We start from the raw sequence: 17,989 nt of genomic DNA, 5'->3' as shown, positions 1-17,989 counted from the left end.
CCGACAGGTGGTTAAAACTGTTTTCCTTAATTAATTTGTGCAAACACACAATGCAACAAATTCCCGATTCCCAGAACTATCAAAATTGAACACACAACCTTTGAGTCTGGCGAATCATAAGGAAAAAAACCACGCGCTCACTTACGGTTGCAGCACTCCGCCATCCGGTTCATTTGTCCGCTGTTCCCGGTTCCTTCCGGACTCCCTGGGTCGAAGGCTCGCTCCTTCTTCGATACTCCCAGTCTCTTCGGACCTCTTTCGACGAAGGCTCTCTCTTCTTCGCTCTTCCCGGTTCCTTACGATCTCTCTTGACGAAGGTTGATTCGTAGCGCTGCCACCAGCTGATGCATTCGGAGGCGATCCCACCGCTGCCACCAGATGTAGGGTTTGACGGACGGGACTTCGGGATGGAAACCCACAACTTGGGAGGGATTTATTTACATATTATTTACAAGAGACGTGAGCGTCCAGTAACAGACGTACTGTCATTACGGGCGGCAGCAACTCGGACGCTGCGGCCCGCGGCAAGAAGTTCGAGAGAGGTGAATCAGGGAATCAGGGCATGTCCCAGAATCCTCAGGTCTCTCTGGAAGGCTTCTTATAAGCCCTTCGAGCACTGCAAGTCACGTCATGTTTGACCAATGGGAGAGTCCACTCCGATGACGCCACTTGCAGCCAATGGTAGGCGCCCGTGTCGTGGTGTCACACCTGGCGGCTTGCTGCGGTCTTGCGTCGCAGACTGGCAATGCACTTCGAACAATGAGAAGGGGAGGGCTGCACCTGCTTCATTGTCGGATGCCCACCTGCTAATCCCGGCGGCGCACGAACTTGTAGGCACGTAAACTTGTTGCCTTAAACTTGTTTGCTCGGCCGCTTCTCTGGAATGCGCTTTCCTGCTTCTGCATTCCTCAATTAGCTGTGCTGCAATCCGATGTGGTCTGGGGAACTCGAAGTAATCGCAGGAACCAGCTCCATATCTAACAACGGGCAATGAAGTGTCATTAGTTATATATCGAGCAAGGGATGAACGCCCATTGAAATCCACAGAGAAATGGAGCCCTCGTATGGGGAAAGGTGTCTCGCTTTTAGAAGTGTGAGGTGGTGGTGTTGTGAGTTCGCAAAAGGCCGTGAACACTTGCATGACAATGAGACTTGCATAACAAAGAGTCGCGTGCGTCGCTGACTGACGACATTTCTCAAATTTAGTGTGGCGATGGGACAAATGGTCTGAGCTGGTGTGGGGACTATGTGGAAAATATTGCAAGGTACGTAGAATAGTAGGTATATTTGTGATTGCCTGTATGTATCTTAATTGGCTATTACAAAATAGGGAAAACGACTGATTCGCCCTCGCACAATTATAAAACCTACGGTGTTCAAGAGAACAGACTGGTGGGCTAGTTGGTACTCCATAACTAGAGGCAAAGTGACAAAAGCACGTAGAACAACACAAGGGAACGAAGACGCAGCGCTACGAAGAACTAAATTTTTATTGCACATCGTTACCCTACGTATACTATAGTACAAGAGGAAGAAAAAAGGCCACTGTCGCAACATAGACTTCTTTCCGGCAAAATCATCCACCATAGGCCGCTACCGCGATCGCAACATGATTTCTTTTTTTCTTTTTTTTTGTAAGCGACACAGATGGGCAAAAACAGAGTTATCGTTTCTAATAATTTCGAATGCCTCGATAATCTCCCTAGTCACTTTATATGGATTTCTAGATATCACTTGTGATTTCTCAAACAAACGTTTACAACCACAACGCGAGCAGTGTGCGGCTAGATGACTAGTCTTTACTAAATTATTAGCACTGTTCGAATGTTCCCGTAAGCTATCACTGAGGCACCTTCCCGTCTGAGCAATGTATTCGTTCCCGCCGTCTAAAGGAATACGGTACACCACTCCTTCCATGCACGAAACAGACGCTTCTCGATGTTTTTTATTGCAGTCATGGCGGCTCTTTGTAGTACACTCTAAAAATTTTAACACCCTTAAGGGTGTAAATGGCTTGTCCCATGGGTGACACCCTTTTGGGTGTATTGCTACACCCCAAGCAAAGGGTGCACATTAACACCCCACAAAAGAAGGGGTGTTAATATGACGTCACCTCACCTATGGGTGTAAAGCAAACAACACCCTTTCTATATGGGGTGTAACACAGGCAACCACCCTTTCAATATGGGTGTAGCATGTGACAACACCCTTCCAAAAGGGTGTTATCCCTGCAAGTATTTTAGCGTTCACTACAGCCATGTAGTTATTGGGCAGACTAGCTGTTGTGAATGCTGCCTAGCCTTAGCTATGGTACTACCTTGTTCAGTATGAGCCAGAATCTGTGAGGCGTCGTCATATTGCGCTTCTGGTCCGTCATGTGGTAGCATAACGTGCGGCCCTTTCAGGCAAACAATTTAAGGTTTCGCCATTGCAGCAAGGCACACACGCCATGCTTTCGTAATCTTCCTCTGCAGTGATAGTACACTGCCGGCAGGATGCAGAGCGCAATAACAATGTGCGCTGCACTAAGGACACAGGATCTCCCGCACCTTGGTGCACCAGTACTTATAACTCCGTGGAAACAGCACACAGCCAAAAGCATAGTTACATGCATTTCAGAAATGATTAAAAACCTCCTTCTCTTGGTCAAAAATTTTCGCAACACCAGCTCGACCAGGAGGGAAAGACACCACAGCTCGCTGCTGTAGCTCATATTGAATGCAATAGAGCGCGAGCAATGCATGTATTGGCGACGGTAACAAGTGCAGTACTACAGAAGCATACGTTTGCCTGTCAAGCAGTTTTTTGCCGTTTTAAGCACATATTTTATACCTCTATTCATCAAAGTTGTCATTTATCTCCACGGGATGCTTCTACTAGTACATTCACATATATGACTTAAAGGTAGCACTGAAAGCCCAAGAACAAAGTGCTTCCACGTCGAATAATCTTTCAGCATTTACGAACAAAACAGCATGTCTAGCTGTGCATGCTGTTCAATATGTAAGCATGCACTATTTTCTGAAATATACGTATGCTCCATTTACTGACAGTGACCTGCTTATACCCAATAACTTAGTGTATTTTTCACCATGTGCTTGCATTGAATATTCTACAGGCATTGTAAGTTAAGCTACCAGAATAACAATCAGCTAGTCTAAGCTAGGTTACCTAATTGAACAAAATCATTGTAAAATTTGTGACGAAATGTCAGAAGTATTTATTTCATTCAAGAGAAATGGTTACATAATAATGTTTGCACATTTTAAAAGTAAAAAGGAAGATGAGTAAAACCATACCAATACAAAGACATAAGCACCGAATAATGGCACAGGCTTGCTCAAGTAAATTTTAAGCAGAATAGTTTTTTTAAATAACCTCACTACGAACTATCACGTTTTCATTTGAAAAGCACTGCATCTTATTATAAAGCACAAAAATAACCGGCCACATAAGTAAGAACAAGTCTGAGTGTGTCTTTAACACAAGGATAAAAAGTTGGGCAAGTTGGTACAGTAACCTGATCTTGGTTTCTAGCGCGAAGTGACACGGACACAGACTAGAAGCAGACAGGATGAGCGCTAACTCTCAACTAAATTTTTATTGAAACGAATATATATATATATATATATATATATATATATATATATATATATATATATATATATGTGTGTGTGTGTGTGTGTGTGTGTGTGTGTGTGTGTGTGTGTGTGTGTGTGTGTGTGTGTGTGTGTGTGTGTGTGTGTGCGCGTGTGTGTGTGTGTGTGTGTGTGTGTGTGTGTGTGACTGCAAAAAACCGCAGCACATGTAAATGCATATTGAATACATAGTAGTAACATGAAGACGACAAACAAAAGCTATCAGCCATCAACTGCGTGGCAAATCTGAGTGCAAGCTATTCTCTTATCAAGTATACCTGTAGGCATTGCGACCAATGTGCTCCCAAGATGTATGAGGCATTAGTCATTGCAGAGTTGTAAGGACATGACAATCCTAGGATGATTATGTTCTTGAGGCTTTTTTCCCCACTTTCCATCTTTTGAAACATGTATACTTTAGTCTTGAAAACAAAAATGCTACAACTGGCGTGTGATAAGTTTTGCATCTTATTTCCTAGCAGCTCACAGAAAAGAGCCACGATGACAAGTTTAAATGCTGTTACCTCATCAGACATTCAAATTTCTTAAACACAAACAAAACCAGATAGGCATTAGAGTGAGCATCACTTAAATACATTACACTGGTTTAAAGTTATTGCACCACTTTGGGCCAGGTAAAAACGTTAGAAACATCAAAAATGTTAAGATTCTACGGCCAACCATGAAAACTAAATAAAAAAATCATTAAGCTGTCTTAAACGGGTACAGGAGCTTTACAACTGGCCATCTTGGTGATGGACACGCAGATAGATGAGCAGCCATTCCACTGAGACGAGAATGTTGAGGGCTTCGCATGGAAGTCTGTGAGACACTGCAGAGTAGTTCTTGGTCCACATGAAGGAGGTTGCTTGCATACACGTCTGGGCCACCATACTGAATGCAGTGTTACCGGAACCTTTTCCCCCTGCATTGTGGTAAAAAAGTATGGTTAAGTTTATACGATATTTAATATGCAAAAAAGAGGTGAGGCATGCAGACAGGACACGAGAGTAGAGAAGTGAACACGAACGCGAAAAACATGAAAATTTTCATTAAATTGTTTTATTAGATAAAATTTTTATACTGTGTGTCATTCATTATGAGGGTTCATAACCGCAACACATTTATTATATAAGCAGGTAGAATTATCAGCTTGGTCAGTTTGTACAAGCTCGTTTGAGGCAAGAAATCGAGTTTCACAAACACAACCTCAACATTCTTGATTGAAAAAGGAACACCTTAGATGACATGCAGTCCTGTGAGTGGGAATTGCACAGTTCAAGAAAAACAAATTAGAACTCACAGACCGATCCTGAAAAAGGAATAAGCACCTGCTACTGCAAAAAGCGAATTAATTGGTAGGTTTTAGTAGCACAAGGGCATCTTTGGCCAATGAGCGCCAAGTCTATATTGCAAAAGATAAAGTTAGTGCATCTTTACAAAGCAAATATATAAAGATGACTAATGCCTCTCTGCACTAGTTGCTTTGCTCTAGCGTGAAGTCATTTTAATGCATGCACACGTACGTACACATGCTACACCCAAGTGTAACAGCTGCAGAATTAATATTGGGCAGCAACAAAGTCGCAACCTTTAACCATTGATCACAAGCTGTACTAGTGACTGGAGGTAGTACCAATATCGCCAATGACTAGTTGCACTCTTTCTGCCCGACGTTATGCTGCTCTTGTTGTCAAAGATGAGTTACAGTCGGCATTGAGGGAAAGCTGCCCTCAAGAGCAGCTCTTATTTTTGTGTTATTTCTAACCAGAGACCAATGAAGTAATATATTTTTAGAAAGAGAATGACACCGAAAATTGAGTACGTAAAACATTTGGTACATTTTCCGGAATTAACTTGGGGGTTAACAGCTAAAGCGGCAATCCAGACACTAGAACATGTTTTGACATGTTTGCTACCAGTGAATGCTGGAAAATATGTTGGCATTCTGTAGTTTTGTCCAACAATGCAACAGGGATTCTTAATAACTGAGGAAATAAATGGAAAAGTATCATGAAGTATATTTCGTGAATGTAATGCAGAATCACTCAACTTCTGTTGCTATATAATCTCCACTTGATTAACCTGCACTTTCTGAACTAGTTCAGGAGGTACTGCATTTCACTACTCATTCCACCAGTTCAACGTGGTAGCAACTGCACGTTGTGATTTGTTTTACTTAGTGCAGGCTATGTACATGGCGAGTTCACAGCATTCCCTGCACTCGGCCGAAAGGCAGTGCATGTTTACGTAGCAGGTGTGGTGCCGCTTCTGCACGAGCGAGGCGCAGAAATCAGAGTTTCATACAATAATTACTAGAGGGAACTCTGACGTTAGTGTCCACAGGAGATCAAACAAGAACGGCTGTACCAGCATGGAAATTATGGGAAGTACATGGATTTGCCTAAACTTCGTCTGTTTGGCTTCAAACGGCTTTGTGACTTTGTATTCTAGTCATTTTCAACAATATACTGTGTAATAAATAAATAAACATTAAAGTCGCCCGACGACAGGATTCAAACACAGGAACTCTAGAACAGAAGTCTGATATTGAAACCATTAAGCGACGGAGGCATGTAACGACAAGCGAGTGCGACGCCCTGATGAATTTATCGCGGGCATACTAGTGCCTTGAGAGGCTTGGTGCCCTTCGATTTGGCTACCTGGACAAGCTCAATCGTTGCAATTAATAGCAATTGTGCGTGTTGGCGCCGTCTTCTGCACTTCGAAGAGTATAGACTGCGCTGAAATTTACGACAATAAGATTTATATAGCGTATAATATACGAAGCCACAAGAACGTCTGAATTCACAAGCACGAATATCAGACAAATCCATGTGCTTCCCATCATTCCCATGGTGGTACGACTGCAGCGCCAGAGTTCCCTCTAGTAATTACTGTAAGAAACTCTATGGCAGAAATAACCGAAGTGCCTCGCATTTTGTTCTGGAGTAATAAACTAAGTTTTGCTGGTCCCATAAATCTTACTGGTCATTAATTCCAAGTTTTAGTGCAGTCACATGTCTAGTAGGCAATTGTATTTTGCATAAACATTGCAAAGCCAACTGTGATGAAAGTTCACTCTGGTAAATTGTTTATGATCGAGTAGCATAGACTACTGAAGCAATCTCTGGAAGGCAAGTGAAGTAATTTTCTTATTAGCATCCTGTAAACAGCATTCGAGCATATGACACATGCACGTCAGATATGCAGATAATATTTCCTTGACTAAGCAAGAAGCGATGCTTCATGTTCCACGAGGCTACTTCTATCAAAGCAGTATTGGTGCTCTCTAAAAACAATGCCAATGCAGATGATCCAAATATTTTTCAGGGGCAACAGCTATGCCTGAAATCATGCTAGATTAGTTTTTTAAACACATGCTCAGACCATGTTAGAAGTGCTTCTTAAAATCCTCCTATTTATTAGACTAGTCATATATCTGTACACAAAGGCTACTAATTAGGTCCCATGCTATATCATCTTAACAAAAACTTCACTTAGTAATACACATGCTGTGATAAGATTTGAGACCACATTGAGATGCTGAACAAGGTGAATTCATTATTTTTAAAATGAAGCTCCTGTTCTTCCAAACGAGAAGAACGGATACTGAGGGTCAAAATTTTTCTGAATCACAGCTGGAAGATGCCAGGAAAGGCACGTGGAAACTTATTTGTAATTTTCTATTTAAATGTAGAAATGATAAAAGGAAATGAAAATGGTAAAAAAAAACAGGCATGGGGGGAGAACGAACCTACAGCCTTTGCATTAGGCATGCGATGCACTAACCACTGTGCCACCGAGGCAGCATTCAACCGTCCACAATGGCCCCTCAGATTGTCGACGCTCGAACACGGCCGTAGTACCACAGTGGTTAGTATATCACATGCATAATGTGAAGGTTATGGGTCCGTTCCCCACCAAGAGGTGGATATCTTTGAATCCACTTTCACTTACCTAGAATTCATCATTTCTATACTTCATATAAAAAACTTAAAACATGTTCCTCTATGCTTTCCTTGGCCTCATTATCTGCTGGCTTCTTCCAGTTCTGTTACTTCCAACACTTATACATATTCTAATCTGGTAAGTAAACAGTTCTTTATGATGCTGGAATGCAATATGAAACATTATTGCAGGGCCGTGTTATGTAGAATGCCTTACATTGCCCAGGCAAGGTGTATTTATGTCAATCTAAAAAAAAAACAATTCCCACTCTAGGCAGAAATGCTGTGTACTGCTGTGTGCAACAGGGTTTAACGAAAACAACTTGTTCAGAAATAAAGCCACCAAACAACGAGGAAATATGTAAACTAGATGAAAATTTGTGCAGTTGCATGTTAAAAATTTAGCACAGCAACAGATGTATACATAATGAAGGAAGCGCGAGGATGGTTTATTTTGGACACACGGGGCAATATACTTGAAAGATGCATATGAGCTTACATGTGGAGAAATATTGTTTATGTAGCAGCTAAACAACGAACAGGCCTACAACACACTGATGCAAGGTGTCGAGCATGTAAATCTTATCATGCCCTTAAGTGAAAGAAACATGGCTGTTTCTCATAATTTGGTACATATGGCTGGCTCACACAACTTAGCCACTTCTATATATGCCTTGTAATTACCAGGTGGTCTGTATGACATGTGCAAGCTTTAAATATGTACAAGTGCCACGTAGCTGGACAGCACCAAGGCAATGTCGTTTGCCATCGTTTTGAGGAAGTGAAACCAATTCTTACATTTCTTCTAATTAGTTAATTAGTTAGTAACGATTACTTAACTGCTCAAATATTATATTCAAAGCAAAAGTGTCAGTGGGAAAATTGTAGAGCATCCTGAAAAATTCCCAATCCAGCTTTCTACTGCTCAATAGGTGCAACAAATTTTTCTTTCAAGCTAGAAAGAAGCCAGTGAACACATGCAAGAAGTGCCGTGCAACTAACTGCTCGTGCACCTGAACACCATTTGGCTCCTCCTTTCATGCTTGAAAAAAACTTTTCGAAAAGAATATTTTAGAAATTGATTAATTATTATTGACTATGTTTTAGGCAAAATGCATGAAATAGTGTGACTGCCACCGCCATTTTCGGCGACATGAATTGACTCCATTTTCATGTCCAAATCCAGCGTGTTTGTCATGTCCATGTCATGTCCAAATCCATGGTGCGTGTTTTGAGCTGGTTCTGTAATTTAGGCTGGTTTTGACTAATTGAAGCTTCGCACTTTAATAATGGAGTCAGGTTAAAAAGAAATTGGTACATAAAAGGCCACTGACAGTACTACATACTCCTTTAACTTAGTGCAAAGTGCTTGTGAGCCAAGAAGTTGGTAGCTCTAAGCAGTATTTCTCATTTTGACCTGGTGTAATAGCCCACTTGCTATGATGCCATGCTGCTCAGTCATGCTGGTCCCAGCTTCAATCTAGGCCATGGCAGCTGCCCTCCAATGAGGGTAAAATGCAATAACGCTTATGCACTTATATTCAAGTGTACATTAAAGAAGCCAGGTTACCAAAACTTTAGGTTTTGGGATGTAAAAGCCCATAATTTAATTTTAAAATCTAAAAGTGCTTTATTGGGAGCAGGGGCATCATTTTGAGCTTTTACTGCACTGCCATGGCACCAAGAAGCTCCAAGTAAATAAAAACAATTTCTTAGACAATGTACATATCTTGCAAACATTTACAAACACTTCTCTGCATTGTCAAGAATGGCGAGTTGCGCAACAAGATTGCCACCTTGCCACCCGATTACGACAAGGGGTGCAAGACGCGCACCTCTCCCTCTCCGTCGCTGCAGCTGGGAGGCGTTCAAAGAAGCGGCCTTTGCGTTGGAATCCGCCGCCTTCCTCCAGCCCCTTCGACATTGTGACGGGACTAGTTCGGTGCGTGAACAATGATTCCGGAGTTCCCCAACGCGGAGCTGATTTGAAACGCTGGACAAGCTGCCGTGGGGACGACGTATTTTGAGCGTCTCACGCTTCGGCCTAGCACGGAACAACGAGCGACCCTCGATCAGCGCCGATAGTTTCCCGGAACGGCACCCCGCGCGGTTGCCTCTGTGTACAGAGCGCGGTTGCCTTTGTGTACGTAAACTGATCTTCAGAGCAGCTGCGAGTTGGTGATGTGTAAACGAACAGTCGCCGCGTCGTAGGACCGGCGGATCGAGTGTATAAAAACTGTGGTTGTGCGAATGCTGAGGACACACTTCTCTTGAGCAGTCATGTTAGACTGAGTCACTTCTGTCATGCAGTCCTGTTGGACTAATACTCTTTTTCTCAAGCAGTCATGTTAGACTGATTTAATTTCTGTAAATAAACCCTTTTCCTCGTTCTCGATGAGAAGCAGTTCTTCACTTCTTCAACGATCTCAGCGCAAATAAGTTGGACGACGGCATGGGCCAGCTACCTTCAAATTCATGCCGTACTCCAATCTTGGCAAAGGACCACGGACGATGGGATTGAGCCCCCAATCCTGACAACTGGTGGCAGCGGTGGGACCGCCTCCGAATGCATCAGCTGGTGGCAGCGCTACGAATCAACCTTCGTCAAGAGAGATCGTAAGGAACCGGGAAGAGCGAAGAAGAGAGAGCCTTCGTCGAAAGAGGTCCGAAGAAACTGGGAGTAGCGAAGAAGGAGCGAGCCTTCGACCCAGGGAGTCCGGAGGAACCGGCAACAGCGGACGAATGAACCGGATGGCAGGGTGCTGTAACCGTAAGTGAGCGCGTGGTTTTTTTCCTTATGATTCGCCAGACTCAAAGGTTGTGTGTTCAATTTTGATAGTTCTGGGAATCGGGAATTTGTTGCATTGTGTGTTTGCACAAATTAATTAAGGAAAACAGTTTTAACCACCTGTCGGGGCAGCTGCCATGGACCTTAGAAGGTTGACGAGGTTGGACTTGTTGTTGGTGTGCGACGATTTGGGAGTTGAGGCGGACGAACGGATGGAAACGCCAGCTATCATAAAGGCGATTAACGATAGTGGCAATGATGATGAAAGCATTAAGCTTGCTTGGGAGGTGACACAGGAGCCACGGGAGCGTGTGCGTCGTGTACGTTTGCGAGAGCGTCGTGAGCTTAGGAGTGAGCGTCAGCGTGAAGAACGCGAGAATGAGCGGAAGCATGAGCTTCAAGAACTTACTCTTAGGTGTGAGCGTCACGGACGTGAGAATGAACGCGAACGTGAGCGAGAGAAAAAGTATGAGAGAGAGAAGGCAGCACTGATCAAAGAGATACAGTATTGTGATCAGTTATTGGCACAGAGAGAACGGCTGTCTGAGAGTTCTGTAGGTAGTACGGAGCGAAAGAATGAGGAAGTGTCTAGCGGACTTTCGCCAGAAGCCGACGAAAAGAGTAGTGCCTGTGAGATTGGCTGCAGATTTATAAGTGAAGGAAAAAGGCTAGCCGCTAACGATGCCTTAGTGGCAACAGAGGCCGTTAAAGGCCGTAGTAAGAGCGACGAGGTGCTGTGCCAACAGATGACTGTGGAGACAGCTAGGCCAGCTGCGAAGAAATTGGCACAGTTACCGAGTGTGTGCGTCGCTGGTAATGTTAGCGAGGTTGCTAGCGAAGAAAAGGGTACTGTTGACGCGACAGACGCGAGCACCCATGTCAGGTCAGATGTGCGTGCAGAAGTGAAGTGCGAACTGAGCGATGCAGTTGAGAGTAGTTCTCGGGATGGCGAGCTCCGTAGCTCACGAGAGAACAACTGCATTGTTCAGGGATCGGTGCGGCTCTCCGCCAGTCTAGATGGCCTAGATAGGGATGATTCAGTTGTTAATCATTCGGACTGTGCGCGTGAGACAGCGATCGATACCGACGGGCTGTGTGCCGATGCACAGCGTGAGCTGGGCAATGTAGCAGAGGGCAGTTCGCAAGAGTGCGAGTTGTCTTACTCGAGTAAAGCCTGCTGCATTGTGCCAGAGTCGGTTGAGCTGTCCGCCAGTCGAGGCAGAGAGAGTGTTGATTTAAATGAAAATCAATCAGACTGTGCGGGTAAGAGACCGATCCGGGCCGACGAGATGTGTAACGGCCAGCACGAGGCGCGAGATGACGGCATGAAAGAGAACGCTTTCCAAAGTTTGAAAACGCTATTGGTTTCTCGCCCTGTGCTTCGCGCGCCAGACTACACAAAGGAATTCATAGTTCAATGCGACGCAAGCGACAGAGGTATGGGCGTGGTACTTAGTCAAGTCGGCGACGATAACGAGGAGCATCCTATCCTCTACGCCAGCCGTAAACTAAATGTAAGAGAGGAAGCCTACAGCGCTTCAGAGAAGGAATGCGCTTGTTTGGTTTGGGCCGCCCAGAAGTTGTCGTGTTACTTGTACGGAGCGAAGTTCATCTTCGAGACCGACCACTGTCCTCTGACGTGGCTCAACCAAAATGTCACACAAAAACGGCCGCTTGCTCCGATGGAGCCTCACTCTCCAAGAGTACAACTTCTCCGTTAGATATAAGAAGGGAAAGTTGCATAGCAATGCGGATGGTTTGAGCAGGCTAATTTGAATTCTGCGTTTGAGGGTCCCGCCTAAATTTTGGGGTTACTAGTGTTAGCTTTTCTTTAGGCGAAGAAAATCCCCTCTCATTTAGCAGAATTCCCTCCATGATTGCTGAATTGGTCAGCAGGAATTTGCTTCAGAAATTGGCATAGTGAAATGTAGCATTTTTTTTTGTTTCTGCACTTATGTTGTTGTTGTTTTTTTTTTTTTGAAGCCTAGCGTGTCTAAAGTGAGAGCCGATGCACGTCATCTCGGCGCAGAGCCGTGTTGTGGGGTTCATTTTGCAGTTGCCTGTCCTTGTTGGATGTTTTGGGGCGGTGACATCAATGCACAAGTGGTCGCTGCGAGCCAAGACATCAATCCCCCCCTGACCAGCAGCCGTTCTCTTCCTGCCTAGCGGTTGTCAGCGCTAGACAGTCGAGACTTTCCGGCCCATGGAGGCGCTGTCAAGAATGGCGAGTTGCGCAACAAGATTGCCACCTTGCCACCCGATTACGACAAGGGGTGCAAGACGCGCACTTCTCCCTCTCCGTCGCTGCAGCTGGGAGGCGTTCAAAGAAGCGGCCTTTGCGTTGGAATCCGCCGCCTTCCTCCAGCCCCTTCGACATTGTGACGGGACTAGTTCGGTGCGTGAACAATGATTCCGGAGTTCCCCAACGCGGAGCTGATTTGAAACGCTGGACAAGCTGCCGTGGGGACGACGTATTTTGAGCGTCTCACGCTTCGGCCTAGCACGGAACAACGAGCGACCCTCGATCAGCGCCGATAGTTTCCCGGAACGGCACCCCGCGCGGTTGCCTCTGTGTACAGAGCGCGGTTGCCTTTGTGTACGTAAACTGATCTTCAGAGCAGCTGCGAGTTGGTGATGTGTAAACGAACAGTCGCCGCGTCGTAGGACCGGCGGATCGAGTGTATAAAAACTGTGGTTGTGCGAATGCTGAGGACACACTTCTCTTGAGCAGTCATGTTAGACTGAGTCACTTCTCTCATGCAGTCCTGTTGGACTAATACTCTTTTTCTCAAGCAGTCATGTTAGACTGATTTAATTTCTGTAAATAAACCCTTTTCCTCGTTCTCGATGAGAAGCAGTTCTTCACTTCTTCAACGATCTCAGCGCAAATAAGTTGGACGACGGCATGGGCCAGCTACCTTCAAATTCATGCCGTACTCCAATCTTGGCAAAGGACCACGGACGATGGGATTGAGCCCCCAATCCTGACAGCATGCACCTCCGTTGCTGTTATATTTAGATCCGTATGCCAAGGCGGGCTATGATGTTAGAACATGTTTCACATTTTTTTTACCGCTTTAAAGTTGTTGGTTATTTTGCATCTCACTGTGTGTCGAACGCACATTTCAGTGCATCAATTTCTTCAGAAAGTGCACTCCTCTTTATTTATTTGTGCATGCAAAAAGGGTTCAGAACTGCTTTCTGAAGGTCTGTATAACAAGCAAAAAACAATTCTATGTAGGCTGCACAAAGAGAAAGGATTGGTTTGTAAATATGTTATTTAGTTCTTAAAAAAAGAGGCAGCTGTCAGTATTCTGTTCCAAAGTAAAAATTGCCCCTACCTGGCTTTGCTTCATTTTCCAATGTTGATGGTTCATTCGGGGGCACTCAACTGATAGGCTGCACTTTGGCGATGTCGGGTGTGCTGTCGCCAGGCCCAAGGTCGATCAACATCCTCACCAAAAGTAGAGTCCAAACGCTATAAAAAAAATATCTCATCATTTTGCCATCAGTTTTGTCATCTTGCGTGTTTCACACACGGCCGTCAGTGAAATATTTCGTCACTTGGATACTGAAAGAAATTCAAGCATTTTCTGGCAGCCAAGCTGATGATGATGATGTGTGGTGTTTTATGGCGCAAGGGCCAGGTTTGGCCAAAGAGCGCCATGACAAGTGGTAATGTTGACGATGTATTATGGAAGATGTGACTTGGCTGTAAACTGGCCTAAAAATTGTCGATGTGAAGTGCGTAAAATCTACGTGCTATAACATTATGGCGATGACTAATGACAAATACTATTAACATTAAAATCCATCGTGGAAGAATGATGCAAAATAGAAAATATATAGGATGGTAAAATTACTTGGAGCACTGCTGCCTCGCGGGAGCCCTTGAAACACAAGGGCCTAGAGGCATGTGCTATACGAAAGAGCTATCACAGCGGCATCCTCTGAAGAGAAGGTGGCAGCCAAGCTAAATACACAGTAAATGGAGAACATTAAAGAGCAGATGCAGTTGTCACATTAGATTGATCAAGTACAGCAGAAATGGAAAATAAATCAGTGATACTGTGTCTGTTGGCTTTGAATGCAAGAAACGTAAAAACAGGGCCTTGCAGCCACGCCACTTTGAATTTCCCGCGTTTGCTACACCTCACAAGTTTGGCATCGTCCGGTACTCGGGGATAGTAACCGCTTAAAATCAAGATGAACGAGCGTCAGCATAAATGAACAGGATACTTAACCGGGCAATATAGGCGCATAAAACAACTCACGTAGCGAAGCTACTGTCAATTACCCGATGACGCATCTGGGGGCGGTGCAGTTTGGGCGAACAATTCAAAAAGGAATGCGAGTTTCACTTGTTTCACGCCTACTAAGCTAACACAGAATTTGAGTTTCTTACTAAACTATACTGGATATTTACGCTCCGAATAAAACGCTGGAAATTTTGTTACCTCACATTGCATACGTATGAGTGAGGAAATTGCTTTTATTGTGTTCTACCCAGACGGCACGCAGCAGCTACCACTCTCATGCAACAAAAGCATGAAAGTGGTACTCGTGACACCGAAAACAAACATATACAGCGCCAACGTTACGCCCCTTAGAGTTGGAACTAAGCACGATCAAGCCATTTAGTTTTCTAGCTTTCATAACGCCATAAACACGACCAAACATCGAGCGAAAAAACTCTGCTCTCGAAAATTATTACCGCTTCCATTTATACACCTATCGCTGTCACAAGCAAAAGTCAATGGGCTAGCTGTCCACAAGCCGCAGATTAGACTGACAGCAACATATTACGGTAACGTAAAACAATTTCCACGCTGACTTAGCAGCCGCGGTGTGCTCTAAGTGCCAAAGTTCTCGTTTGCCGCTCGAAATTCACACCATGATCACGGGCACTGCATCTTTCACATGAAATATTGCACGCTTTGCTCCGGAGCTCAATAGGAAGGCGAAACGCATTTGCACGTACAGGCGCCCAAATCTTTAACTGGTGTGCGGGAGCGGCGACTTTTCCGTGCGTCAGCGCCGTTTGACGGGGCGAGGCTGGGAACAGTCTGAGGCTAAGCGCATGCGGACAAAGCGCGCTCAGCTGGGCCCATCGTCTACTAGGCTGTTTCCAGCCTCGCCGCGTCATACGGCACTGACGCCCGGAAAAGTCGCCGCTCCCGCACACCAGTTAAAGATTTGGGCGACTGTACCTGAAATCCGCATGCCGGAAACCCGTCGACGCTTCCGAGAACGGGGCGCACAGCCATACACCCGTACGGCGGCTTGACTTGGACGTGAGGCACTTCTATCAAACATTTCACATGCGACATGTTTCACACCGATTGCGCGAGCACCAGAAAATGACGCAGGCCGCATTGCGACGCCGAGCAGACGTGCAGCCACCGACGAGCTGTGTGCGCGGATTGCAGAGAACAAAACTATACAAAACGTTAGGCGCGAGAAGATTGCGCCTCTCGTTTCGGAGACGACGCGGACGAAGCAATGACGCGCGAATGAATGTTGCCAACAGTTGGTTCCGCGTTATGCCGGCGGTGGTGGCTTTAGTGGCGTGTGTTGCGGCTGTCTAATTTTTTATTTCTTTTCCCCAAACAGTATAGCTAAGATCAGTTCTTTGTTTGAATTTTTAGTTGTGTCGTTTGGCATTATCTTTGTCTTTTTATGCTATTAAGCGGCCAATTATGGCCTCTCAGGTTCGCGCGCGCCAGCTTCGCGCGCAAATCTCAGAGGCCATAAGACAACTCGTTAGAAAATGCCGTTATTGTCGTTGTTGACGCTTCATCATCCTTTCTTCAACTGAGATAGAAAGGTAGTGTCCCTTTTCCTGGGGTTGGGAGGGGGCGATGAAGACGGCATCGCTCAGCGGGGGATGGGGGAGTAGGTTGGTGTTGGTTCTTATCGCGAAATTCGCGAACCCTGCGATTTTTTTTAATAACGTAAGCATTTCTATACTTCCCCAACAAGAAAAACCATCCGTCCGTCAGTCCGTACCGCACGATATCTTTCAATATAGAACACGCAGCAGCGAGTGAATTCACCTTCGTGCTAGCTCTCGCTTCAAGGCTTCAACGCGACCGAAGCGGCGAGAACACTGCGCTCACGAAGCTTTCAGCTTATGCCGCACTATGCGCTTTTCGCAGATCACTTTCAAGATAGGTATGCGCGCGTCTGTTTTCAAAGCGAAGTAAACGGTGAGAACACAGCGCGTGAAGTTTTCAGCAGTGGGCACACTCTGTCCACAATGCAGTTCGCTTTCAAGATACGGTTCGCGCGGCCGTGCCACAAGCAGCCGCCGCCGGAGAACGGTTGATAATGGTTCGTCGCGGATGAGGAGGGCTAAAGAGCGATAACGGCTCAAAACGAACGGAACGTCACCAGCGCGCCTGGCCCCGCCACCTGCAGTACTTTGCTTGCGCTGCCGACCAGAGCAGCCCGTGTCGCCGCAGCGCTGGCGCTTATACTTGTCGGATCAAGTCTCATAAGATTGATAACGACATGGACTGCGTGTAGATGAGGAAGAGTCACAATGCTTACGCACACTTAGACAAATCCGAGAGGAGTTCATGGGTGATTTTTTTTACCGGAAATGTACAGTCAGCGGTGGGACCCAGAGTTGACAACGCCTGTAAGAGGGGTGCCATGCTTTTTTTCTTTTGTGAGAGTCTTGCCCAGCTCCCAAAGATCTGCTCAAGCTAAGACTTTCTGATGGCTGTATGTGTTTTTTTTTATTGTCGCATGCCCTCGAACCGCCACGAATCCTACAGTGTAATGGCATTAATGCAGTATTCACGTCCAAAGGGAAATGCAGCCGTTAATTGGGCTGCCTAAGGTTTGCGGCCCGGCGGCAGCTGCCCTCCCGTCCCCCGTTTCCGTTGACAAGTTAGGGGGAGGGGTCTAGAGCAATCTTACACCCCCCTCCCCACAGTGGCGTAACCAGAAAATTTTTTCGTGTGAGGGGGGGGGGGGTCCCAATTGACCGTGGAGGGGGAAGGAGCGGGGCCATTGCCATAGCAGCAAAAATTTTACTTTTAGTGAGCGTTACAAGTGCCCGGTGTGCCCCACTTGGCTACGCCGCTACTAGCGCACCCCCCCCCCGCAATCGACGGAAATCGAGCTATCAGAACGTGCATGACACGCATGCATGAGATAACATGAAAGACATGCCGCGAAGCTAGCATGGATGTCGTCACATCATCATCATCATCAGCTTATTTTGACGTCCATCGCAGGACGAAAGCTTCTCCAGCGATCTCCAATACCCCTGTCTTGTGCTAACTGGTTCCACGTGTTTTCAAGTTTCCCGATTCCATCACGTCCACATTATTCTCTGCCGTCCTCGACTGTGCTTTCCTTCCCTTAGCACCCATTTTGCAACTCCAATAGACCAGCAGTTCTCTCCCTTACGCATTGCAATGTCTGCCCAGCACGACTTCTTCCTCATAATGTCAACCAGTATAGCAGCTATTCCCGTTCGCTCTCTAATCCACATCGCTGTCTTCCAGTCTATTATCATCATGCCTAATAATTTTCATTCCATCGTTCGTTGCGCGGTCCTCAACGTCTTCCCAAGCTTCTTTGGTAACTTCCAAGTTTCG

General features: G+C 45.6%; 1 long non-coding RNA gene across 1 annotated transcript; it reads right to left on the bottom strand.

Moving 5' to 3' along the window:
* Positions 1–3,779: 3,779 nt before the first annotated feature.
* Positions 3,780–15,792, bottom strand: LOC135900091 (uncharacterized). The gene is made up of 3 exons (XR_011512004.1): positions 15,587–15,792; positions 13,718–13,854; positions 3,780–4,563 (listed from the first exon to the last, which is right to left on the bottom strand). It is a non-coding gene; the product is annotated as an uncharacterized lncRNA (long non-coding RNA).
* Between the last annotated feature and the right edge of the window lie 2,197 nt (positions 15,793–17,989).

Source organism: Dermacentor albipictus, chromosome 1 (genome assembly GCF_038994185.2).
Source record: "Dermacentor albipictus isolate Rhodes 1998 colony chromosome 1, USDA_Dalb.pri_finalv2, whole genome shotgun sequence".
In the NCBI taxonomy this organism is placed as follows: Eukaryota; Metazoa; Arthropoda; class Arachnida; order Ixodida; family Ixodidae; genus Dermacentor; species Dermacentor albipictus.
The sequence above is the reverse complement of the archived record's forward strand: the minus strand, read 5'-3'. Positions and strand labels throughout refer to the sequence as shown.